This window comes from Megalopta genalis, chromosome 12, assembly GCF_051020955.1.
Source record: "Megalopta genalis isolate 19385.01 chromosome 12, iyMegGena1_principal, whole genome shotgun sequence".
Taxonomy (NCBI): Eukaryota; Metazoa; Arthropoda; class Insecta; order Hymenoptera; family Halictidae; genus Megalopta; species Megalopta genalis.
The window spans coordinates 7,407,776-7,434,043 of NC_135024.1; the positions used below are offsets into that span (position 1 = coordinate 7,407,776).

General features: G+C 42.8%; 1 protein-coding gene and 1 long non-coding RNA gene across 2 annotated transcripts in view; one reads left to right on the plus strand and one right to left on the minus strand.

The window, feature by feature from the left end:
* Positions 1-26,268, plus strand: part of LOC117217431 (uncharacterized) — a 236,332-nt gene that overhangs the window by 179,432 nt on the left and 30,632 nt on the right. The window lies entirely within an intron of this gene.
* Positions 1,219-10,525, minus strand: LOC117217485 (uncharacterized). Its single transcript, XR_013034549.1, has 4 exons — positions 10,252-10,525; positions 2,272-3,680; positions 2,068-2,187; positions 1,219-1,974 (listed from the first exon to the last, which is right to left on the minus strand). It is a non-coding gene; the product is annotated as an uncharacterized LOC117217485 (long non-coding RNA).

The window sequence follows — 26,268 nt, forward strand, 5'->3', positions numbered from 1 at the left end:
TCTATCAATTATACGTATTGAACTACAATGAATCAAACTACATAATAATTTTCCATTTACGAAAGAGCTACGTTCGTGTCGTAAAATAACTTGTAATTTGTACGTTATGGCATGTTTGGAAGCCGAGAGCCCCATAACTGCATTTAAATTGCAAACGCAGGCCACACTGCTGAAGCGTGTCGCCTGTTTTAATCAAGAATCGTAGCAGACGCGATTGACAACTATTTTATGGACTCATTTGTGTGGTAGAATAATTTTTAATTCGTGTTCTGTCGAATATTTAGGAGGTGTTCATAACTGCATTTAGATTTTTGTAAACGTAGAACATGCCGTTGAAGAAGCGTTTGACTTCTATCGATTAGAAATAGTAGCACGCGATTGACAAATTAATCTATCGAGTCGTCCATTTAGTAGAGTAATTTGTAATTTGTATACCATCGCGTCGCCTATTGTTCGGAGCAACAATTTTTGAGCTTGCATAAACGTGGACCGTTGAAACGTTTGACCCGCTTCAATTTGGAATGGCAGGACGCGATTGACAAATTAATTTATCCAGTTGTCTGAGTGGTAATTTAAGATTCGTTCGATCCGAGACAGAGTAACTTGGAACACCTCGGAGACCGCCATAACTGCATTTGGACTTACGTAAAAGTAGACCACGCTGTTGAAGTGTTCGACCCAAATCTACTAATTAAGAGCTTGTAGACTTACGAGGCCTTAAGAAAGTCGCCTATACTTATTTTACAGTTAATACTGATTGCCGGCGGCGCTTCGAAGCGTTAAACCAATAACGAGGCTTCATTAATCCGTCGCAGACGAGAATCTGTTTAAACGTCGCGGATATTTTCTGTCTTACACGGGATTATGTATTGGAAACTCGGAGATTGAAAATCGAAGGGGATGTAGCGCGATACTTTATTTTATTTATTTCTTTAAACGCGAACGGGTCAAAGGGCCCTTTAACCAGTTAGCTGTGTTTGAGCGAGTACGCTCGTCGTTACACGAGACGTTGCTATTTCTTCGTGACGAGGATGCTCGTCAAAAACGGCTGACTGATTAAGAAGGATAGATACTTTGATATTCTTGATTAAATTATGCATTTTATAAAAGTGGCGTATTCAATACTAAACCAACCGAGCAGTAATGACGACGTGCATTGACTCATAACAGTGAAAAGATAGAATTCATTTGGATTTTGTAAAGTTTTAATTATGAGACTTGTTTCAATCATATAATTTATTCAATCATTTTCCACGAAGAAGTCTCCAAAGTTTGTAGTATCGTAGAATAAAAAATCGGTCATTTTGACCGTGGTAGGTTTATAGTGTTAAACAAAATATGAAGATGATCAAACATGCACAGTATAATAACAGTAACTTGTACACTTTTCAACGAGATTGCGACAGCTAACTGGTTAACGCAAACGAGGATAGATATGAAATAAAGACGGCGATCCGCGGATTACTGAAAAAAGTAGTGGAAAACCGAAATACCGTTTCTTCTCATTGGCGGATATTTATGAAAACTGGCTGTTGTTTTTATTGTCTTTCTTAATTTGGCGAGATGTAAAAGAGCTCGAGCATTCCTGGCTGTCCGGTTTCGTTCTCTGTCCATCGATTTTCTGAATTTTTCTGGCTCGGTCAACTAGGTCCACGCTATCGGCCCCCTCATCGCCCTTTTTTATGTTTTCAATGCAGGGATTTACGGTCTTTTTTACGAGAGAAAATACAGGCATTGAAGCTCCGCTGGAATTCGAGCCGGCCGATCTTTTTTCTCTTTTTTTTTTTCTATCACGGATGATCGTTCGAACCATTGTGCTTCCGACTGTTCCCCGAGATCTTCGATAGCTCCAGGTATCCCTCGCGTACGATTCTAAGCGAGCGACCCTAAACAATTCGTCTGCTGTCAGAAGCGGTTTCAGTCTCGCGTCTGTTCGCCCATCTCCACGAATTGGCAACCGTTGGGCCCCGTAATCTGGTGGTTTAACAGACGATCCATATAGAATATCGTAAAAATATCCGAAAATGAGTATCTCGTAAAAATACCTACCCTATAAGAAATACATACCTCAGCAATCCTCCAGACGGCAAGCATAAAAGAACTATGTTGCTGTAATTTTCGAATCGGACAAAACTGTATTGAATTACAACTTTTTTTGTGCGTGACTCGACGAAAGTTTTCGTTTACCTAGAAGTATTACATGAAATCGATGAGACGTCGAAAGGGATTTGAGATACTTTCTTGATAGCAAATATTTCTATAAAGAAGTACCAAGGTTGTTGGAATGCGACTTTTTTCTAAATAAGGTTGTACATTGCTTCTTCCAATTTTTGCATCATTTATCTCTCTATTCATCTTGTCAATTTAATGCATCGCGTGCCGCGTTGATCACAAACTAACTTTTGAAATTCATTTCGATTCCGATACACTAGAATAGATTATACCAATAATTACTATAGTAAATTGCACGACTTTAATTTATTACTTAAACGACTTTGATAGTTTTAGGATTGGGGTTGAAATTTTGGGGTTGATCTATTGTTGGACGCTTAACGTGCTAACCATAACATCCTATCATCCAATTTCTCGTTTCGTGCTTTAAAGCCTAACTGTCTAAAAAAAAATAGAGTAAAGAGAGTAACAATTTTAAAGAACACTGCAACTCCACGAGATAAACAGCGTAAAGTCGCGAGCGTCCAAGCAGAAAAAAGTTACCAAAAATCCGTCTAGTATCAAAAAAGTCCAAGAAACGTCAAGTCCAAAGTAGAAATATCACGGCGAAAGACGAGCATAGTGATCGGGGTGGAAAATATCTCCGAAGCTGGGGCGCATAATCTCGTAAGGCCGAGAAAGAAGAATCCAGGACACGCAGCGCGTGCATAAGTAATTGGAACAGAAAAAGCTTAACGCACGTACTCTTACCGGTGATTTATATCGCGGCGCGGATCTAACGGTTCATCTAATCTGGCTCATTAGTATCGAAAGCACGCCCCGTTCGTAGCGCGCGCTGCGCGGCGCTTGCACGCGCCCGCATACGTGCGCAATGTGCAATGTGCAACGTGCACACGTGCCCCTAACCGGCGCGGCTCCGCTCGCCGCGACGCCGCGAGCTCCCTCGCGTTTTTCCGACGCGAAATTAAGGTCAGCTTGCTTGTTTTCCATCTCTCTCTCTCTCTCTCTCTCTCTCTCTCTCTCTCTCTCTCTCTCTCTCTCTTTGTATATATATATATATATATATATATATATATATATCCGCACCCTCTCCGGACGCTCTCTTCCTTTTTGTCCAGGCCCGTGGGAAACGCTCGAGAACGCTCCGCTTTGCTCCGCGAGCGGGGCGCGTCCAGCCGCGCCGATCGACCGTGACGACGCGCGATTTTCACGTTCCACTTGCTCGATCCGCTAGATCGCCACCGGGTTTTCGGCCGCTGGAAATTGTTACCCGTACCGCAGACACTTCCCTGTCCCGCCTGGATTTCACGACGTCCCAGCCATCGTTTTTCGGCGACCGCCGCCGGTCGAACAGAGGAAAACTCTTGAGCGTGTCCTCAGCTTTTTGCCATCGTGCGATTTCCCTGTACACCGACCGGTGCATTTTGTTTCGCTTGGGAAATACTGGGCTGCGGGTAACTGAACTTGTGGTCCAGTTTCTGCAGTGTTACGCTGATTGGTACACTACTCTGTCAACAAATGAACAGAACTTCGTTTAAGAGGAAAGCACGAATTCTGCATTTGTTTAACACTCGAACTGCGAACCTTTTTGACTAAAGTATAATCGAGTATACATAATTGAATCGTGTAGAAAAATTTTCGAACAAAAGTTACGTCTTTTGTCCTAATATATCGCGTGCTATACGATATGTTAATTGTTTGAACAGTCGAAAAAGTATATGAACAAATAATCGATGTTTTCTACTCTTTTTTTATTAGATTTGGACAAAAGATGTAAGTTCTGTTCGAAGATTTTTCTTCTATCCTGTACAGTTTGCGAATTATGGCAGTGAGATAAAAAATAGCCAGAGAATAAAGCACGCACGGGCGATTTACGATGCATAAACTGTAAATATGTATAACAAACAGCGTTGTCGGATTCATCAGATTTTTGCAAAGAACGGCTACAACTTCGTTTCAAATGCACATGTATTTCATAATTGATCGAATGAACTGACTCCTGCTCATTGTCATGTTCAATTTGCCCCATAAGCGGATCATTGGTTATAATTGCAATCTCCTCTGCTGAAATATATAAATTGATCTAATGCCGACCAACAGGTTGTACATATTGTAGACTAGACGTTTTCCAGAATTGACCTTTAATCGCGGTGCAATTCAGTTCTAAAAATATATACGTTTAACGAGACGTCGGAAATAAGTTTTAAACCAGACAGTTTCCTGAAATGAGCATTAACCCCTTGCGCTATAATATCGTTGCAAAGATTTGGATTTACTCGTTACAAAGATTCGGAACATTTGCGCCCGGAGTATAAATATCGTTATTTAATTACCTTAAATAGTGACACATGGCCCGACTTTTATGCGCGATTACAAAGGATTTTTTACATATTGCAAAATCAACCAGATTTATCTAGACATAAATGAACAAAAAATTCGGAATTTAAATTGCAAAAGTTACTTGCTTGATGATGTGAAGGAGAATCAACGGAGCGAACTACGTTCGCCCGAAAATCCAATTGCATTAAAAAAAGCAGAATAGATAAATATTCGACTTCGAAGTTATATCGAGCAATTGAGCATATTTAAAAAAAAAACGACTTGAAGAAAATTGCTAAATAAATGTATAAATAATCGTACCCGCCGTTCGATTGTTAATTCCCGAACGACGAACGTCTGAGCGTCGCGAGGGTCGAAACGAAGGTTTTTCGACGGCACGTTCACGGGTCAATACACGCGGCGTGGCTCTATGCCAGCGTAAAATCGCTGTAAATTTCGTAACCGCGTTACACGGCGCAATTATCGGGCATACACCCTCTTCAGATTGTCTGGGGAACGGAAATTCGCCGGCGCGGCGCGGCGCGCGGTTGCGAGTAGTCATGAGTCGCGATTCACGCACCTGTAAGGCGGGAATATGTTGCGCATCGCTGCCAGCCGCGGTCCCCCATTGTGATCCGGTCGCAATTTACGAGGAAGCATTCACCGATCGAGTAGGTCGGTCTCGTTACAGGCGACAATGGCTTTAATTTCGAAGGCAGCTCGTCGGCCCGTGATAGACCAGCAGGAAATCAACGGAAAATTACGACGAGGTCGCGTCGATCGGTCGCGCTCGCAATCGCCCGTTAATAATAAAATCGTGCCGGGACACCACGATCATTACGCTCGTTTATTTTTAGACGCCGAGACTTCGGTTCCAGAACGAGAGTGTGTGAGAGAGAGAGAGAGAGAGAGAGAGAGAGAGAAGTAGAGGGAGTGAGAGAGAGAGAGAGAGAGAGAGGGGCGGTCTAGGGGTGGTTCCGCTGTTTCGTCGTTCCGAGACCGCAGCACCGGTGCAAGATTTTCGTCGAAAAGATCGTTACTTTCCATGAATTACTTGACGGAAATTGGATCCGGGCACATAAGTTAATCAAACGCGACAGACAAATTTCCTCGGGAACTTCCATCGCGCTCCGAATTACGTAGACACTCTTGGACGTTTTATGAAAAATGTAAAAATACGTTACGTAGACGGTCCGTTTCGAAAGTTGGCGAACAACTACATATATACGTCACGCGCGCGCGCGATTCAGTCAAATTATTCTGTGAATAACGTGGCAAAGGAAGTATGTATCATTTTTTCAAGACGAAATCGAGAATACATCTCCGCGGTAGAAGATAGTTCGCGATTCTCGTTCGACAGACTTTGCTCGCTAAATTACGTAGACGCTCTTAGACATTGTATGAGAGAACCATAAAAATAGACCGTTTTACATTCAAGTTTCATCCCGATGGTACCGTACGTCGTTGCACTATTAAATCGCATTATTCTCCGAACGGCGTGGGGTGTATGATTTTTTTAAAAGACCGAGTCGATAATACAGCTCCGCGGGAGAGGAAAGATAGTTCGGAATTTTCTCAACGGAAAGAGAAACGTGGCACGAGGGTTGATCCTGCGCCGCATCCAGGTGACCCGAATTTATTTGCGATAGTGTTATAGAGACGTAATACAGGCGGCGGGGACCGCGCAACAGCACCAGAAACATTCGGTCAAATACCAGTGGCATAAAAATTCATGCACAAACGTGGCGTGTTAAGCACCGCTCTAAATAAAACGGCAGCTCTTTGTTGAGAATTTTATCCAGATCTTAGCGCATTAGCACGTTAGCAGCCGGCAGGGTAGAATTACCCCTAGTTTTATTCAGTTCGTGTGCCGAGATGAAATTCCTGCGAGAGTCTAAGAGCATCGACGCACCGTTAGCTTCGTCCAGCTTCCTGGGAAACGTTGAATGAAAATAGTGTGAAACAAATTGCGTCGACTGTACGGAATCATTTCTTTTTTTCTTTTTTTTTTGCGACACAGCGACGCCGTTGACGACGCTCACACGTTACAGCAGTTCGAATTCGCTTCATCAACGCCAGAATCCATCCCGGCTCGTGTATATCGTTTTATCGCAGTGACAAAATTTAAGAAATTAACTAAATTAACAAAGTACAGTTTTGAAGCGTATAAACTTTATTATCACCTATAACTAGTCGGTCCTAAATGCGGCTAGCGTATATTGTTTTATAACAATGAGAACATTGGATTTAATAGACGCTTCCACAAAGCGATATTGCGTTACGCGTTCTACTGTATAAGCGAAACATTTTGTCATAAATAGATGTAATGGGAGAGATAATTAAACCGATTCGTCATGTAGTTATAATTAGTTGAACGAAACCGGAATAATCACTTTCGTGGCGCTGACCGTTGCCAATATTATCGTAATACGTACATACACGTTTGAAGGAAGAAGTTAATCAACGAATATTTCTCGAAGAAGCTTTCTTCCATCGGTAATCGTGAAAGACTTAAATCAGAAACCAGTCATTTCGTCACAGATCGCGTTTCGCCGCGCGCGTTCCGTTTGTTTGTTAATCCCAGGCCGGTTTCGAGTCCTGTTTTCTAGAACGTGGTTGTCGACCCCGGTGTTATCGCGGTGTTACGTCGACACCGTAACACGAACACACCGCGGACACGCAACCCCCTCGGCTCGGTTTTGCATACGCGCGAACGAGCGAGCGAGCGCGTTCGCGCGCGCGCGCGCGTAATCGCACGCGTGTAATCGCGCGTCACTTTTTTCCCTCCCTCTCGCGGAAATAACCGAGATATCGCGCGCTCGCGGAAGATTGTCGTCCGGGAGTGATGAATCGGCTCGGAGAGAGAGAGAGAGAGAGAGAAAGAGAAATAGAGAGTGTGTGTGTGTGTGTGTGTGTGAGAAAGAGAGAGAGAGAAAGAGAGAGAGAGAGAGAGAGAGAGAGAAACGCTCCGAAGCGTTTCGTGAGCGACTCCATCAGCAGCGGCTCGAAATAAAATTTCCTTTTAAATTCCGGTATCTGATTGGAACTTTTCAGACGATAGGAGAAACTGATTCTTCGGGTTCGAAGAAATGGAACTCGGCAGAAACTTCCCGAAGGCTGCGCCGACTTCTCGGACATGTTTAGCGTCCCTTTTGCTGTAACTTCAGCGGCCGGAGGCATTATAAGTTTAGACTGTTCTGCGACTCGAGGAACATTGGCAACGTGAAATGAAAAGAATCTGGGTCTAATAGACCTCGAAGCCAGTGTCGACTCGTGCGCGCGTGCTTAGGTCCCTCGGCTTTAACTTTGCCGGGGGTTATGAAGTTTTCGGCTGTTCTTGATTGTGGATCGTGATACGTTAACCCTGGCCATTTCTTTCACGGATACGTTGATTAGCCCTTCTTGCTCCTTAATCCCATCACCGTAATGACAGTCGCGAGATCGCATGTTCTTTAATAACATGCATTAAACATTGAATCGTGTTGCAATCAAACATTTTGTACGCCATTTCATTTTCCCGATTATACCGCTTTTCAATAACACTCGAACTGCGAACTCTTCTTGATGACGATATATAATTGAATACACATAGTTACTTTCATTTATAATTTTATATATCAATTCTTTTTCATATCTTTTAAGACATTCCTTCTGAACACATTAATTTTTCTACGAACATTAACGAAACATGCGAAAATCTAACTAAATCGTCAGAAACTACGTAGTCAAATTACGATATTTTTATTCTTAAACAATAAAGGTACGTTATTTATACTTGTCCGATAATAGGAAAACTTAGGAAACCATTTTAATGTAAAAAAACGATAGGCAATTTTCGCGGATCACTCAAAGAGTTAATCATTTCCCTAATGGAACGAGACAATTATTGTTCCTAGTACGGATTTATGAACTGAACAATATTCATATTGAATCGATTAATTATATCTATTCTAGCAAGTTATTAAATGCAAAAAGTTCTGAAAACTCAGTGTTGCCATCCGAGTGCAAAGGGTTAAAGTCATTGGACGTGAAACATATCGTAACGATTTAAGTAGTGAACGGTGGGCGGGTGCGGCGCTCGAACTCACCCCTTTCCAAGGGGACGATTGTGAGGTAAACTCAATCAGCGATTACTTTAAAAAGCGTAATGATGCTAAGAGTCGAAGACTTTTATCGCCGCGGGTAAAATAATTCAGCGAGGCCGCTCGAGCCGAGTCTTCTCTGGCTCGCCGGGGGCAAGTAAAAAGCGATGAATGCGCGACTTAACGGGGAAGTAATCTTTGAAATTTCAATTCTGAAGTATCGGGGGAATGAATGGCAGCGCGGAATCGGCGACTTCACCCCTGAATGCGAAAGAATTCACTCGGAAATGACGAGCGACAGTTCAAACGAGCGGGAGCGCGCGGTCGTCGAACGGCACAATCGAGGTTATTAGCATGCGACCTCCTCGAAACTTTGAGTTCGCCGCGCGTTCCTAGTTAATTAATCGATCGCGGATAGAAGTGGGGGGAAGGGGGGAGGCCGGTAGGTGGCAGAGGGGTGGAGAAAGGGACGCGAAAGGCGGGCGGCAATTTTCGCGGTTTAACTCGCTCGGAGAGCAGCACGAGTCGGACACGAGCAGCCGCGCTCGCGCACGCTCGCGTAATTTCCAGCAGACGTTTCCCGCTTGCCGGAGATAACGCTAACGAGGCCCAGATAATAACGTCGGCAGTCTAGACAGTTAATTACAAGAAGTCCTTTCGAACAACGCGCCTCGCGAGCGCCCGCGCGCTTTCAGCCTCGCCGCGTACTCTTTCAGCTGGCAGGTTGAAGTTTCGCCGCGGCGAAAACCTCTCGCCTCGGTGTCTCTTCGACGATTAACGAACTCGAAAACGACCGAAGAATCCTCCTTTCGCCGGTGTACTACGTCGCGCCCCGTGGTCCGTTTAAGCCTGTCCTCGGCCTTTGAAGATCGAGCCACGTTCACCGGAAGAATTGAACACCGTCCCTTTGGGACGAACAGCTTGTTACACCCGCGGAAACAGAACTTAATAGGCTGATCCTCGAGCCGACGTTAACTTCTATCAGCGAGGTGTTTAAGCCGCGCTAAATGGTGATCTATCCACTGTTACTTCAGACATACCACGGATGCGCTGCGCCTTCGTTTTTTCCATTTCACGCGCGAACATAAACGCGGCTCCGGAAATTTTCGTTCCCGCGACGACGGCGAGAAGATAGGTACTTGCGATCTAGAATTTTTTAAGTATTCATTTCGTTCGTAATTAGAGATTTAATATGTAGATTAGAACTCCTGCAAAGCACGTTCATTTTGTATTACTTATCAGAAAATATAATATTCATTTAGTTGCTGATATTCGACATTTAACGCGCAAAAGCATCTAAACCTAGCGAGCCCTAAAAGTGATTAACTTCTGCTGCCTTGTAATTCATGAAAAGATTGCATTTCTTTAAACATTTCGCACTCTTTGATTGCAATATACGCTTCGATTAAGATATTTATTCGATCATTTTCTACGCGTCTTTATCATTTCAGCAGCTACAAGATTTGAAACTGAACATTCTTTTAACTCGTTGCGCAACGATTTCATTCACAGCTGCGTTGATTAGCACTTGTCCGTCATTAATCGTTCCTTTAATAGGCAAGATTATTATCTCGTGTCTCAATTTTTGTTTCGATTGAGAAGAAACGTCGGCCCAATTCGTCGTTACAGCGCGAGGATTAATCTGCAATTTCGCAGATGCATAAAATCCGCAGCTTACCCGTCGCGTGTCCATTAGTCGAACAGCACACCATCGCCAATCTCGAAGTGACAGGATGTTACTGCAACCTCTCCCGAAACACGAGCAAACAGCATCAACGTTACAGTAACTCGAAGAATGTATCGTATCACGGCAGGCAAAGAATTGCGAAAATATTAACGACGGTTCGGCGCGTTCGCGGCCAGCTCAGCAAAAATATTGATTTTAACGACGAGAGTGAGTCACTTTGTTATATAGCCGGCGAACGGTCGCAACAAGGAAGATACTAAGCAGACGATCATTAATTCCTTACCGGGAAACCGGTGGTTTCGTAAAGCCGGCGAGACGCGTCGCAAAAACGGCCGCGTTATCGGCCACTTCCAGGAAACGATCGTCACTATCGCGGTCATTTCTTTTTCCTCGATCAAACAGCGGTTGCATAACGCGACTACTGACCCGGCATTGTCGTTAGGTTTTCCGCGGCGGAATAACGAATTCCAGAAAGCGAGTCGCGCGCGATACGGCGCGCCGTGACGTCCGTGACAAATGATGACAAATTGTTATCGCGGGCAAACTAAATCGAATCCGCAGACTATAAACAAGTTCATTATCGATCGGCCGCGCCGCCTGGATCGGGTCATTTCAGCGGACCTCCGCGTTTTTCGTGGCGAGCTCGTCGCGGCGAAAGAAACGCGCTGGCTAAAAATTATTGACCTTTTCGCGCGGCGCAACGAGATAAGGTTGAAATAGCAGACGACACGAGCTGCGGAATCTCGAATGAGTCGAACGCATTCAATATCTAAGTGCTGAATGAATTTTAATTTTCTCCAGGAGAAAACAAATTAAAACAAACAAGCTCGATATTATTTTATCGATTTCTCTAAAACGGTAGACAAATGCGTTCGAATTACATATTTTGGATCGTTTTTATCGTCGTCCCGGTGCATCGAATGCGGATGCAATCAATTGCACATTATCGGACAAAAAGCCTAGATTATTTGTCCCCGCTGGTCGCGCACGCTATTCTCCGAATATGCGATTGATAATGTATCTAAAGTCGCGTCTGCAATTTGCAGGCGTATTTAATTAAACTTGTTTTCGTAGTGACCGGCTCGCGGGGTCGATATTTCTTAGGAATGCGAAATAATTTCGTTATCGCCTCGTCTCGTCCTCGGCATTATTTGCAGATCGAGGCCAGCGTGCTCAGATACGTTATCCACTCGGTTTCTTTCGCCGATTTATGGGGTCGCGGGATCTGTCATGGCGGCCTAGATTTCCCCGAGAAAATGACCGCTTTCGGCGAGACCGCAATTAACGAATTTACGGCTCGATCGTAACAGTTCGATTCGCGAATGCCTTGGTCTAGAGCCGGGTCTTAATAGCTAATTAACCGGCAAAGTGAAGGGACCGAAAGGAGTTTTTACCTTTGCAGGTGGAGGAAATGTCGCAACCCGATCGTCTCGTATGATCATAGTTCAAGTACTAAAAAACGGAACACGATCGTCGCGTTTCAATGGCAAAAAGTAGTCTGGGAGAAAACTGATCTCTGGACTATCTGATGCAAATAAAGATTGATTACTGCTTGAAATTGTATAAGAAGTCCCGCGACTTTTTGCCGACACCTTTCGCAACAGTGCAAATTTTATTAACTCTGAGAATTAATGAATCGACGCATGTCCGTCCGACGTTGTTCCAGACTGTTCATTGAATTACTGTTTTAAAACGATCACAAAGTGTTTCGGTGAAATTCCCAGATCATTACTAGCGATACGCAGATTTACATTGCTTAATATAAATTGACACTCGACGAGTATACTCGTCAAAAACTCGTTGATATTCTTCATTGAATTGTGTATTTTACAAAAGTGTTCTATTTAAGCAAAGTAATAAAGAGAATCAAGCGTATACAGTATAATCACAGTAACTTGCAAACCGTTCGAAGAGATTGCAACGGCTAACTGGTTCAATGAATTTGTATAAACAATGGACTCTCGTTATCCCATCGAATAGCGATGCAGTTCCAAAAAATTTGATAATGATATTTAGGTATTCCGTAACAAACAAGAATGTGTTACAGACACATATCAGATAGAATGACGAACGTTCCTCCACTGAAATGATAAACTTTCCAGCTGTTTGCAAGTAGCAATGCTATTTTAAGTCGTATTAGAAATTATCTCGAAATATTTTGTCCATAATTCTGTCCCAAATACCGTAATTTCTCTCTCCCTAATTCGCGCTCAGATTGCGCACAGAAATGGACAATTTGGGAAGAGGAGATACGATTATTTCGAGGCTTCGCAGCTCGTTATTATAATTACCGATCGTCAACAACTAGAAAAACGAGCCGCAATTATTACGTAGCAAACGGGAGAACGTTTAGCAAGAACGAGAAAAATATGAATGGAAGTATAGATCCGCAGTGAACGTGTTCGATAAAGCGTTCCGCGAGATTAAGAGATCTCGAAGGGAGTGCAGCGACCCGGTTCGCCGTGCGATTTTTCGTAGATCGTTGAACCGCGATACACGGCTGTATAATCCGTGATCTCTGTTAGGTAACGTTTTCGCAGACAATAAATAATCGTCGATCCCCGAATCTATCTGCTCGAGGAGGCGAGGCTTCGATATCGAATTAATCAGCCGACGCCAGCCGTAATAAATATTGTCGCGTAGAATCGTCGATCTCCATTAACGAAATACCCGGTGGATACGGAACGGGACGGCGAGGATATCCCGAACCTGATCGATAATCCGTATCAGATAATTGCAGCCTCGCCGAGTGCGCGTAATCTCGAAGCTCGAATATATTGAAAGTCGCGAACCGTCTCGCAGCAAATACACCCGCCGACGATATCGTGATGATTGATAAATCGCGTTTATAAGCGGTCTTCCGCGCTCGTCGCGTCAATAATTTCGTCTCCTTATCGCGGACAGTCATAACATTTCTCGAGCGGTTTCTTCGTGCACGCAGATATGTCTATACGTATGTTGTACCGGGTGTCCCAGAATAAGTGGGCGATATTTTGTGTACTGGTCCAGCGCGTGAAGACAATGGAAAAAGTGCACGCAAACGTGTGAATTTGCGCACGAAACCGCGGGTCTTAGAAAATAGATGTTCTGTGTCCAAATTGTACGAGACAGGAGTTAAATAGAAATGTATTTTTTATTTTAACGATTTTGATAAAATGAAATTAATCTATCAACGTTCTTAAATTCTTCCGATATCTTCTGTTTTACCGAAGAAACAAGTTTTGTGTGCCCAACGTGTGAAAAAAAAAGGCAAAGAAAGATCAATCTCCTGAGAGAGCCAAACTGGATCTCGAGTTAGGAACCCATTTCTCTCAGATCTGTGAATTTGCGTACTTTTAGCTTTTCCTTTGTTACGAAGAAGCGGAATCTTGTTTTCTGCATTTTCCAGTAAATTATAAAAGAATACATATTTTACTTTTCAAATATATATCTGCTTTTAGTAAAAATGTCACTAATTAAAAATACTGATTTTTAACAAAAATTGAGTTTTATATTAGGCACCTCCACCCTACAATGTAAGGTCTACACATATGAACTTCTTTGATCGCCTTCAGGTGCTGAACCAGTACACAAAATATTGCCCGCTTATTCTGTGACATCCTGTATACATATGTATACATACTATGTAATACATGTTGCGCGGACCCCCGATAACTCTGTTCATCTTTTCTGACCTCGACAACATTTGCGTTTTCCGTAGTCGCTGAAGAATCTCAGCGAATCGCGAAATCGCGAGATACCGGACGAAATGACGTTCGTAAAGTCTTGCTCGCGTCAAGTATTTCCGAATCGGTGTTACTTAAAATTAAAGTAAAACTCCAAGACGGTTCGCGCCTTCTTACCGCCCGGTGAATCCTTAATGGCAATTACGTTGTTCTGAAATGTCAGCCGAAGGTCCACGCGATGAAATAATGTATTAGTCTCGGCCGCGCGGGAATGGTGGGAATGTTGGGACCTTTTATAGGAGAGGATCGCCGGGGTGACCGCCTCTCGCAGGGTGGTGTGAAAGTCTGAAAAGGTCGTAACCGGTATCCGATGGCGAAATATTAACCGATTTACACCGCTGATCGTGAACGAAAATCCGATGTCGGACGATCTCGCAATTAGACCGGTACCGATCCAAAAATCCGGCGACGGCGCGCATCGGCCCGGATTTTACGGTTTGTTGTCGAAACGCCTGGCACACCGAATAATTCATTATAGACTCCTTTGGATTCAATCCCACGTACCATTTTAGCTCCCGGGCCGCTTTGAAGCCTGAAACCCTGGGCCGCGTAGAACTCTTGATCCTAAAGTACTCGGAATCGCGAAACCCAAGCGGTTCTACGTCTGAAACCCTATCCATCGGCGGAGTCCGCCACTCACTTTGCTTCTAATTATGGTCAACCGCCTTATCCATTAGGAACTTCGGCGTCTACGAAAATTCGGCCGAAAATCAGGTTACTTCGAACCTAAGCGGTGCTCTCAGCGTTCATCAGAGACCTAAGCTCTTCGGTGCGCATCACCATCCGCGATCAATCCGCCGAGCATTCTACCCTCCCTAAGAAAAATTTAGGACCATGCGTATACTTTTCCATCGTTTATCTTCGATTCCTACCATCATACGAGTGCCCCCCACTTGACAGACTCAGATTAGGACCTCATCACGAATATTATCGGAGGAGATAGGTGTTCCAAGAACCGGCGGTCGCTATCTCCCCTCAGCTGGCTGGCTTCTCGATCGAAAACATTCGGCAACGAAATAGTGGACGACGCCGCCGAATCGGTGTCCAAGGTGTCCTCCATCAGGAAGCATGTACCGTGGCTGTATTCCCAGCCAGCACAAAGTGGTCTTGCGATTCGCTTCCTCTGTGGCTGAAATTATTTTAGCGTCGTTTCAAGGTTTGAGATTATAGTACAATAGGTCGTTGAATTCGTCTAGACACCAGCTAAGATATTATCGAGTCAAAAATATCTGTCAATATCTTTAAGATCGTAATGATCAGGATTTTTTACGATGAAAAATCTTGTCTCGCAAGTTTGTATAGTTCGATTCGTAGAAAAGTGAACATCGGCGAACTTTTGGCACACACTTCTTTTTGTCGGATTATCGAAAATGCTGCAAAATCGTGGTTCGTTTTGAGATTGAATACGAGCCTCGAAATGCTGTTGGCATCTATATTGAATAACGAAAATATAGATACTCTTAAACGTCAAGATATTGTAGAAGAAACTAGTATTTTAACACTATTTCCACCGAAGGTGTCGAAAGACAGCTTTTAATAATTTCTATTTAATACCATTTTTGCCAAAGAGATTAAACGGACATCTTTCAATAACTTTGAAAAAAACTATTCCCTGCGCTCTATATTTTCCATCTAATCACTTCTCCACTCTTGCTATAGTCTTCCCAAAATTAATTCAGTAAATTAATATATATAATATAAATAATATATATATATATATATATATATATATATAAAATATAATATATATAATATAATAATAATATATAATATAAATAATTCTCCAAACCACGTAATTAAATCAAATGTTTGAAACTTTAATTTCAAAATTTTAATTTCGTAACATTACATCTAATTACAAAGATATCGGATGACTGTAATATTTCGATTATCGAAGTTTCAAACGCTAATCGGCTCGTAGAGGAAACATTTATCCCAAAAATGAAAGTCGAGGGATCGATCATTTTGCCAAAAATTGTCGCGTTCCAGACCACCGTGCTTTCGCCTGGAAAGATAATCAACATCGGCAAACGAGTCCCGCGTCCCAAAAATACTAAGGAAACCGTGCGTAACTGGTCGCGTAATCGGTGCACTAGCACCGACGCGACGCGACGCGGCCCGTCTAGACTCTAGGATCGCGACGCTAGAATCGCGCGGATTCTTGGCGCGGTCGTGCTTGTTTGGCCTTAAGGTCGTCCCGATAACCAGCCGCTTACGTCAGTCGAGAAACAGGCGACGCGTTCCTCTCCCCCGGCCCTCTTCGGCCTCTCTTCGGCTCGTCCACCTAATCGTCCTATCTGGCCCCTGTTCACCTCGCCGCTGGCCAACGCGGCGACCAACGCGGCTTCTCGCCGCGTTAGACGGCGACGCGTGCCGCCGCGACGCCGCGCGTCTGTCCGGCCACGGCCTTGGACGGTTACGATAATTGGCAGCTGACCGAAGACGCGCGATAACGTCCGTCTCGGACACGTCGCGGCTAGATTGCAGACAGTTAGCCTAATCGAGATTAATAGGCCACTTTGCGCCGGTTCTAGCAAACCGAGCCGCGGTTTTCCTCGTGCCGCGTGGGCCACCGGGGTTAAGGTGGCCCACGGAGAACGGAACCGGCCTCCGATTGCGTTAGGATCTTCGCAGAGATTGCCGGGACGATCGGATGGCCGGTCCGGACGACCGATTTCGTTTATCGTCCGATGACGCCTTTTCTTACACTTCGCCGACCGGTAGCCGATTAATCGGCTTTTTGTCCCTAATGCTTAGCGACCGGTAGCCGATTAATCGGCTTTTTGTCCCCAATGCTTAGCGACCGGTAGCCGATTAATCGGTCTTTTTTGTCTTCAACGCTTGCCGACCGGTAGCCGATTAATCGGTTTCTTGTTCTCAACGCTCACCGACCGGTAACCAATTAAAAAAGGAAGAAGTAGAACAAGTTTTATCTGTAGATTTTGCAATGTTTCACTATACAAAGGTGACTACTGAGCGGTATCATACTTTAAAAAGATATTAAACGATTCCTTATTTGAAAAATATCTTTATATGGATTATTGTTTATTATAGATAGATATTATATTATATTATAGCTATCTATATAATACAATATAATATCTATCTATCTATCTATCCAATATATCTATATATTATAGATAGATATTAAAGATAGATTATAGATAGATATTAAACTGGAAACGATTGTAATAGATTGTATAAATATTGCCTAGCACTAATATCATGAAAATAAAAGATTCTATTAAATTTGATTGTCCTATAATGACAGAAAGCGTACAATTTTGCCTGAGCATAAGAAAAGCGCATCGTTGCAATGTCAAACAATAGTGTCCCACTTCGCTTACAGAAGGATGCAAGCTTCTATCAGTGGCAATGCAGTCAGATAAATCGCAGCGAGCGTACCTTTTAAATTGATCTAAACTCTGATCGTTTGTCTCGCCGTTCGCCTATGCAAGACCTTTCTAATAATCGTCTCAAAGCTGCAAAAAATGTCCACTTCATTTAAGGAAGGTAACGATCCTCGTCACTAGCGACAGTGTCAGATAAATTGCAGCAAATGCAGCTCCAACTGTGCTGAACTGTGATCTTAGGCACAACCTCGACAGAACGAAGCAATTCGACTGGCGCATTAAAATGAGTGACATTAAAATCTCGTTGGGGGAACGAGACTTACGGTAATTCATAGATAAACCAAGTCTCGTGTGAACCAGGTATCCACTTCTATATTTCCTGTACCAGTTTATGGTTATGTAAATGTGCTTTGATAAACACTGATACGTTTGCTTAATCCATATGTTGGCAACCGACTAACTGTGTAACTGTAACGGTTCGGTATTTAAGATTCTTGTCTTCGGTTTAAACCATAAATTGATGTAATAGCTTCCAAAGAATTGTTATCCAGAACGATTTTATCGTACTGCTGAAACGCCAAAGATCCTTGAAATCTTCGCAACCTTCTATTATAAACCAGCGTATAGGCATACGCAGTCATTATTAAATTATCATGTATTCATTTTACTTCAGTCGGACGGAAAAATGTTTTTCCATTGCAAATAAATCTTGAATATTATATACAATGAGGTGTTTACGGTGACGGTAAAGCGGTAACACAAAGAAATATTGAACGTAAAATAAACAAGAGTATGTAAAACAAAGTAAAGAAGAAGAATACAATTTTTGCGGGAAAATAGCAAAGAAGAAGCAAAACAATGAAATTCGGATATGTCTTCGAAACTGGAATATATTGAAAAATTACGTAATTATAGTGGAAATAGTCGAGCCAGCCGTAAGTCGAGGAAAAGCGAGAACACCGAATATAAAAATTTGGCTTAAAATCTAAATAGCGGCGATTCGACCGCTCCGGTAGGTTCGGTGTTTAAGAAAAGCTACTTTTGTTTCTAACGTTTCTTTGATTTTGCGCGTAGATCCGCGGTCGAGCGATCGCGGATCCAGGAAATCAGAAGAGCGAGCGATTAACGGGCCCGAAGCGGTTCGCGAGGCACACTTTCGGTTTCTATCGTCGATCCGCGGCCTCCGGAGCGCCGGTGCCGCTGGTCTAACGGTGCCCCGGTTTTTACGGGCCTTGAAAGACCTAGGACAAGCATGATAATCGACTTTTCGGTTGCGCAAGCTACTTCTGCACGGTTCGACGCGATCACGTAGCGCGAGAAGGAGCGTCGACCCTCTCGGCCATCTCTGCGGGTCTCGTGACCGTTCTCGAGTGTCATAAACCCGTTGATGCCTGTCGATCTTAATCTCGGTCGGTCGCGTCGTTGCGTCTTGTATTTTCGCAGAGATGATATCGACGGGGCCGAAAACAGCTCGATTTAATCTGGACGCGCGCGGGCGCCTGTCCCGATGCACGGCGGAGAAAATCGTTTCGGTCCGTTGCGATCACGGATCGGCCCATTGTTCGCCGGATATCACCGTAACTCCCGATTGGTTTGCTGTAAATCCATGGGCGCCGTTCCGTGTTTAGTTGTACAGTCTAATGATCGATCGTTCGCAATGATTCTTGCGGGAAGATCGTATCGCCGGCTAATATCAGCGGTTTTATTTGCGCCCGATACTACGTCAAATCGTTTTGATTCACTTTTAATTGCGCCCGCACGAGCACCGACACTCGAAAAACATATTTATCAGATCAACTATTCCACGAGAATCGTGTCGATCGAGCTCGATGCCCGCCGTTATTCTTACATACGGATTCACGAGAACATATTCCGCCAATTAAATCCGCGTCTATGGAAATGAACTACTCGATACATTATTCGTTAAAGGAATAATTTACATCGTCGTACAATTTCCTCCGGGAAGTTTTCGATTATCAACTCGTTAGAGGATGTGCAACACCGATTCCTAAGATATGTATCTTATAAAGAGTCACTATTATAATTATAACACGAATTAGAATATATTTTTGCTGTAAATTTAAATTATGGTGAATTTTTCATGGAAACTTAATTACGATAACATCCTCTGACTGATGAGGTTGCATACTGCGGATTTTATTTTTATATTTAACCATTTAGTCGATCTATTTTTAAGATCAATTTCGGCTAGAATTATTCTAAAAGAAGTAGAAGTTTTTTTGTTATAAGGTGTGAAATTGCCATTTCCTTATGACGTGTATACACGTCGTCCACAGCTGAAAGAATATCTTTTATACTGTCCTGTATAGTTCGCTGATAAAAGTAAATAAGTACAACTATCATTTTCTTTTTAATAACGTCGAAAATTCGATTTAACATCGATGAAATGAAATTACGAAAGGTTTCTGCTTCGTTATAGAGTTATGCCGTTTGCCCTCAAAAACGATTATGACTTTATGGAAACGTCGCGCTCGGTTTTCTGTGAAAATACATTTCGCATATTTTTATAAAGAAATATTACGTCTACGAATACGATCGCGTGTTCGGTTCACGATTATAAAAACTGTATTTTACAATAAATTTTTACGACTCTCTTACGTTCAAATAAAATTCCTTGTTTACCCGACGTAAAAAGACTTCGTTCATAAAACACAGAAATCGACAAGATACAACTCGACAAGTGGCACCCACGGAAACTCCCCGCAGGATTAAGTGTACAGAAATTGGCAGCGAAGTGCCGATAAGTTTCTAGCCTGCGCCTAACAGCCGGCACACTCGCCCCCGTGGATCAGGACGAATCGAGGCTCTATCCACGTCCCGTCGTGGCTCGAGTCCTCGACAAACAATACAGTTCGGATACGTAGTCGCCGAGCGAGTCGTTCGCCGGCTGCCGATTAAGTGCCGATCGCCCGACTTTCTGGCTCGAGTCTCCTCGACGCGATAACGCGCCCGCAATGGGAACAACCACCAATTGTCTCTCCGGATCGCTATACATAGATTATGGTATGGCATCGTTACGTGCACGGAACGTTCTCTACGTTTCCTCCGGTGTAAACTTGGGTACGCGATCTACCTTGTCTCACCTGCCTCCAATTTGGCTTGCCGAATCGATCCACGGACCTTCTCGCCGAGGAACAATCGCGCTCCGGTCTTGCGCTAAAGTTCGACGCGGTTCGGGTAACAATTTTCTTTTGCGGTAAAAAAATTGACGGCGGATTATTGTTTACTCGATCGCGGATCTCGATGCACGATAAGGATTGTCTGCATCAATTTTAAGACATTGGATTACGTGTTAAATCCTAAAAATACGGCGAGAATGAAGAATACATCCTGGTCTTTTGTTATGTACACAATCAAATTTCACTGTTTCAATCAGTTAAGTGTCTTCGAAGAGTATACTTGTCATATTAGCTCCTCGAAAACAGCTAACTGATTAAGGATATGTAGTTCGATATTCCTTATTAAATTCTATGCTTTACGAAAGAGTTCCGTTTAAACGGAATATGGAGAACATCGAACATACACAGTATAATTACAATAACTTATTATTATTATTATTATTATTATTATTATTATTATTATTTTCATGCAAGGTTTCGAACCGAAACGAAAAGATAAAGCGCCAATGAATTGCTCTAAATTATTAAAGAATATATTTTGCTAAATCACGTTGCATTTGAATGATTTTTAGGAAGACTTTACATTATTATTTCAAAGTTTCACCTACTGGTTCACCTGCGGTTCTTGATATTGCCACGATATTTCGTAAGAATCGCTTTACTGATATCAGGTTGTTGCTCGGGAGCCTGCTCTATTTTAGATTTGTAAGAACCGTAAGAAACCGATTGCGATGGAAGCAGCTCCGCTCGGAAAGAGTTTGTTCGATTGAAAAATTGGCCGCAGATAGCTTCGAACGATTGAATTCGATGTATCGGGAAGATTGCGGGGGAGGGGCGCGACGGAACGAGGAAGAAGGACTCATTTCTCGGAGAAATAGGTGGTTGACTCACGACACCGTTTCAGAACACCGTACAGCCGAGAATTTCCAAGCCGCGGGGAACGATCCGTGCCGTGGTCGAGGCAAATCGATCGAGAAGCATATTCGCGTCACGAGGGCAATGCACTGGCGATACGATGCACCAGTTGCACTGGCCTCGTAACTAGGATAAGCCTCGATGCAGAACCAGCATTACGGAAAAAATCCGTTCTAGCTGACGGCCAGCTCTCGAGGATTTCACGTGTCTTTACTCCTGCCGCTTATACACGACCTTTAACTTCGAATCTTCGGAAGTTCCACCGCAGTTCCGCTACAATCTGATGCTTCGAGCTTCTGCGATATCTTCGCGAGATGCCGTTCTCCTCGGACGAAATTGCATTGTACTTCCAAAGGCAGTCGATTCGCTTCGTTTTCGCGTTGGGTTTTACAAAATCTAGGATGCTGCGAAATGCGAAGATCGCAGAGAATGCTCATTCTTGAGGAAACCGAAAATTTCGAGATGCGAATGATCATTTTTGCAGCTGAGATAGTGTACTTTGATTCTTCGTCGTGCGATTTCTTTCGTGGATGCAATCGTTAGAACTACTTTTCTTTAATAATCTCGTAACAGAGAAGGAGAATAATGCTTATATTATTAGGGTTACAGAATAATCGAATTTCTTAAAGACAGAAATAATTCTCATATTTTGTAGATTCCGTCTGAAATCACGACTTTGATTCATTATTGTACGTTAAGCCATCAAGAAACCATTTGCTTTTATATTTGCACATTATTGAACAACCGTATCCAAATATAATTAACTTTTCAACTTATTATAATTTTTACACCTTTTTTTAAATAACTTTTCTTATTATATTCTTTACACTTTCTTTGTATCAGATTTATGTCTTTATATTAGATTCATTTTACGTGAATGCCGTATACATATATTAGGTTATTAGTAGGCAGCGGATTTTATGCATGCACAAGAGACAATAAAAAATAATTAAAGAATTACACTACACTATTACATTATTTTCAATTCGATAAATTTATTGACAGAGAGGATACATTTTTAGTCTTTTTTCTGTTCACTGCAATCGAGATAGACAATATCTATTCCGCATAAAGATCCGCTGACTTATTATTAGTACTTACATTATATTCGTATATAAATAATACAAAAATCGTGATAGATCAAATTGTACATATTTATGTACTAATTTAATAAATACTATTTACACCAAATTAAACAACGCACCTCTCGCCTGTACCACCAACGGACTCTCGCGACTGACAAATCAGTATTGGTATCGGTTTAAAAACAATCGATGGAAGATCGAATAATATTTCGCTTCTCCGACATAACTTCTGAAGCGTTCACATTCGCGGTTAAATATTCGACGTTGATCGTGGATCATCGTTCTATGAATCGTCGAAGATAGAGGCAACTCGAGTGATCGCGCGTAAACAACATGCCCCATAAGCGGTGGGCTCCGGCAGATACGAGAGCAAATCGTTTGGTTAATTCCCCCATTAGCCGGTGCCTATTGTCCGTTGAAGTTCATCCAAGAAGTTTATCGGCATGAAAAGGCTCGGATCAAAAGGAAAAAACGAAGGTAACGAGCAATTGGTCCACTCGGGAACAAGCCGCCTTCTCGGCCCATTCTCTCCCCGATCCTACCGCTCATTCACGCGTCACCGCCGCGATTCCAGATTAGCCTGCATAAACAGTCGGAACTTTCCCCGGCGATTTTAAAAGGTTAACGTCCGCGGATTGATCTGTTCTCCCTGCCGATAAGCATCCCGCGGAGCGCACGGCGCGAGCGAGGTAAGAGGCATTTTTAAAAGCCATAATCTCTGCCGGCGCGGAGCGGCGAGGCGCGCAGAGCTGCTCGAACGACTCGGGCGGCTCGGGAGCCGTATCTTTCGTCACGCGGTTCGCGGACGATAAATCGATTCGCGCTATTACGACCGACTTGGCTGATGCAAACTTGTTGCGGCCGTTGACAGACGTATCGACGCTGGACTATCGGCCGACAGTTTTCCTCGTTTGATAGCGTAAAAACGACGCCCAACGCTCGGACCTCATTGTTCAATGGGGTGGCTGATCACGCGACTTCTGGAGCATGATCGAACGATCGGAGCGTGGCAAGGAGATATAGAAGGCTTCCTTGCTGCTACACGAGCGAGACGTTCAATAATTGTTTTTAACCACTTGCCGTACTATTATCTTCTCGACTACAATGATTAGATTTTTGTCGATCGTAATAATTGTTTGCGTGAAAAGTCAAGCTTATTTTTATTGTGTACATTTACTTAACCGGTTAGCTGCCGTTGCAATCTCATTGTAAAGTTTGCAAGTTACTGTTAATTACATCGTGTATGTTTGATTTTCTTAATATTTCGTTTAAATGCAACACTTTTATAAAATATATGATTTAGTAAAGAATATCACAGTGTACGTACATATGTCCTTTTCAATTAGTTAGCAACATTCGATCAGAAATGTCGATATACTCGCCAATAACAGCTAACTGCTTAATAGTTTATTATTAGACCGTGGATTTTATGTATTTCTAGCAAAACTGAGTAGATCAAACGAAAATCGTTAGTCACGTTTAAAATATTCATGAATGCTGTAATTATTTTATGAATGCTGTTGCATCGACGTTTACTCCTCAAATTGTTTAAAGTAGAAAATTATACCTCTTGTATATTGCGGTAAGCGCAGACAATTTTGATTTTGCAGAAAAATCCGCGGACCAGTTATTTCGCTATAAATCTCCATCACCGGTCCACCTCGTCGAAGTATGGCAACGGGTTAACGAGAGTTTCTCCTCTTCTCCTTTATTTCAATATATAATATTGAAACGAAACCCGCGCAATGAGCTCCAATTAAATATCCTAACGGATATGGAACAAGTGCGCGGCAAATGCGGAACACGGTGCGCATAATTTTTAGTCACTGTCGCGAGTAGAACGGAATTGGAACAGTACATACATACGTATGTATGGCATGGCACACAATTTTATACGAAGCTCGCCCCAACTAGCAGCCTCGGTCGCGAGAGAAAGAGGACCATAAACGAATTCTCTCACAATGCAACATGTTCAGCGGTTTTAGATGAGTTATTCCGATTTCAGCGAGCACTAAGTGGCCATTGTGCTCGGATCGATTCAGGATTTCTTTCGCGGGGCCCTCGGCGATCGAACGCCGAAGAAAATTGATCAGCGGGAACAAAAAGCGTGGCCGGGCCGGCCTGGGTCCCGCGCTGGAAGTTTTAAAGGGGTTCTCCGTTTCCACGGAGGCCGCCGAAAGGGAAAGCTGCGACCGTAAGGAGCAGTAACGAGCACCGGGGGATGCCGAGGCTCGCACTCCCGTATTGATCGCACACAATACCTTCGCGTAACAAAGACGCGTGCAATGTTCACGGGATAGGTCGCGAACGAGGCCGGGCCGAGGTCGGGCCGAGGCCCGTGGAGCTTGACTTCCATGGGGTGGAGTAGCTTAGACCCGGGTAGCTGGCTTTAATTCGCCTGACACGAATACGTCGGGTCCGATCCATCCTCCCCTGGACCGTTTCAGGATCGTTATCGGAGATCCGTGATCTTCGTCAGTTTTGTTAAGATGTCATTATCTTAGACAAATTTCCTGTGTACCGATTTTCCGTTTGAACCTTTTGACTTTCTTAAATCACATTAGAAATACTCCAAGGGTTGGTTTTCGATCAGAATAGGATAAATATTCGAGGATCGCAAGGTGAAATCATTAAACGACTTCATTATTTGCTTTCTACCTAAATTCGAATAAAAATGTACAAGATATCCATTGTATAATATACAACAGACGAAAAAGAAGAAAGAGTCATTTATTATTTCGTTAATATTCAAATAAGAAATTTTGTTTTCAAAGGAGAAACAATAAATATATTGTTTGCGAAATCATTTCAATGATTTTTTAATCGAATTAGAAGGAACAAAATATTAATTCGATTTGTAATTTGTTATCTATTATTTAAAATAAAATTTGCCCGACTCTGACTCCGTTTGAATATTTAAAAAGCTGGGCTATGTACAATTTATTCAAAGTGCAGACATTAATTTGGTATAAATTTGTTAAGTTCTCGATCGATCGAAATGGCCACTTTTGTATTAATTAATGCAGTATCCGAAATACACAGTTAGTCAGCATGGAACTAATTTCTTGAAGAAAGGCAATCTTTTTACACATTTTTTTACACAAACGTGTAACTCGCCGATCTTGACGAAGCTCGTACAAGAACTTGAGATCGCCGCGCAAGTCAGCGTCGTAATGATCCTACGCCATTCCTAACTTTTTTTGCGAATTCGAAAGAGTGAAATCGTGTATGGAACACTCGTACGTACAGGTACGCACCCCCGTTCAGGTCGCAGAACGCGAAATCTGCGAATAATCAGTTTATTCCACGTCCGCGAGCTCTCAGTTCAACGATTCTCTGGCACAATAGGTCGCAGAGTATTTAATCCGCAGCAGGGCTGGACGAACGACACGCTCGTTATTAGCCCTCGGACCACAATTAAACCGTCACACTAATGTCATGTCTCCACTTGGGAGTTATTTTCGAGGGTTGTTGCACACACTTTCGAACCGCCCTTTTCCACACAAATCCACTTCTGGACTTTCTCATCTGTTATCAAATTCATTTTCTTGCTATTTATCCACTTTTTCTGGGATAATTAGATCTGTTTAATTTTTTTAGTAATTACATCTCTGTTTAATTTTTGGGGTAATTATTTCTATTTAATTTTTTGGGTAATTATTTCTCGTTTCAATATTTTGTGCAATTATATCTCCACTTAATTTTTTGAATAATTATGTCTCCTTTTTATCTTTATATCTCCCTTTTATTATTTGCTCTATTTAATTCTCTGGGTAATTACATCTTTATT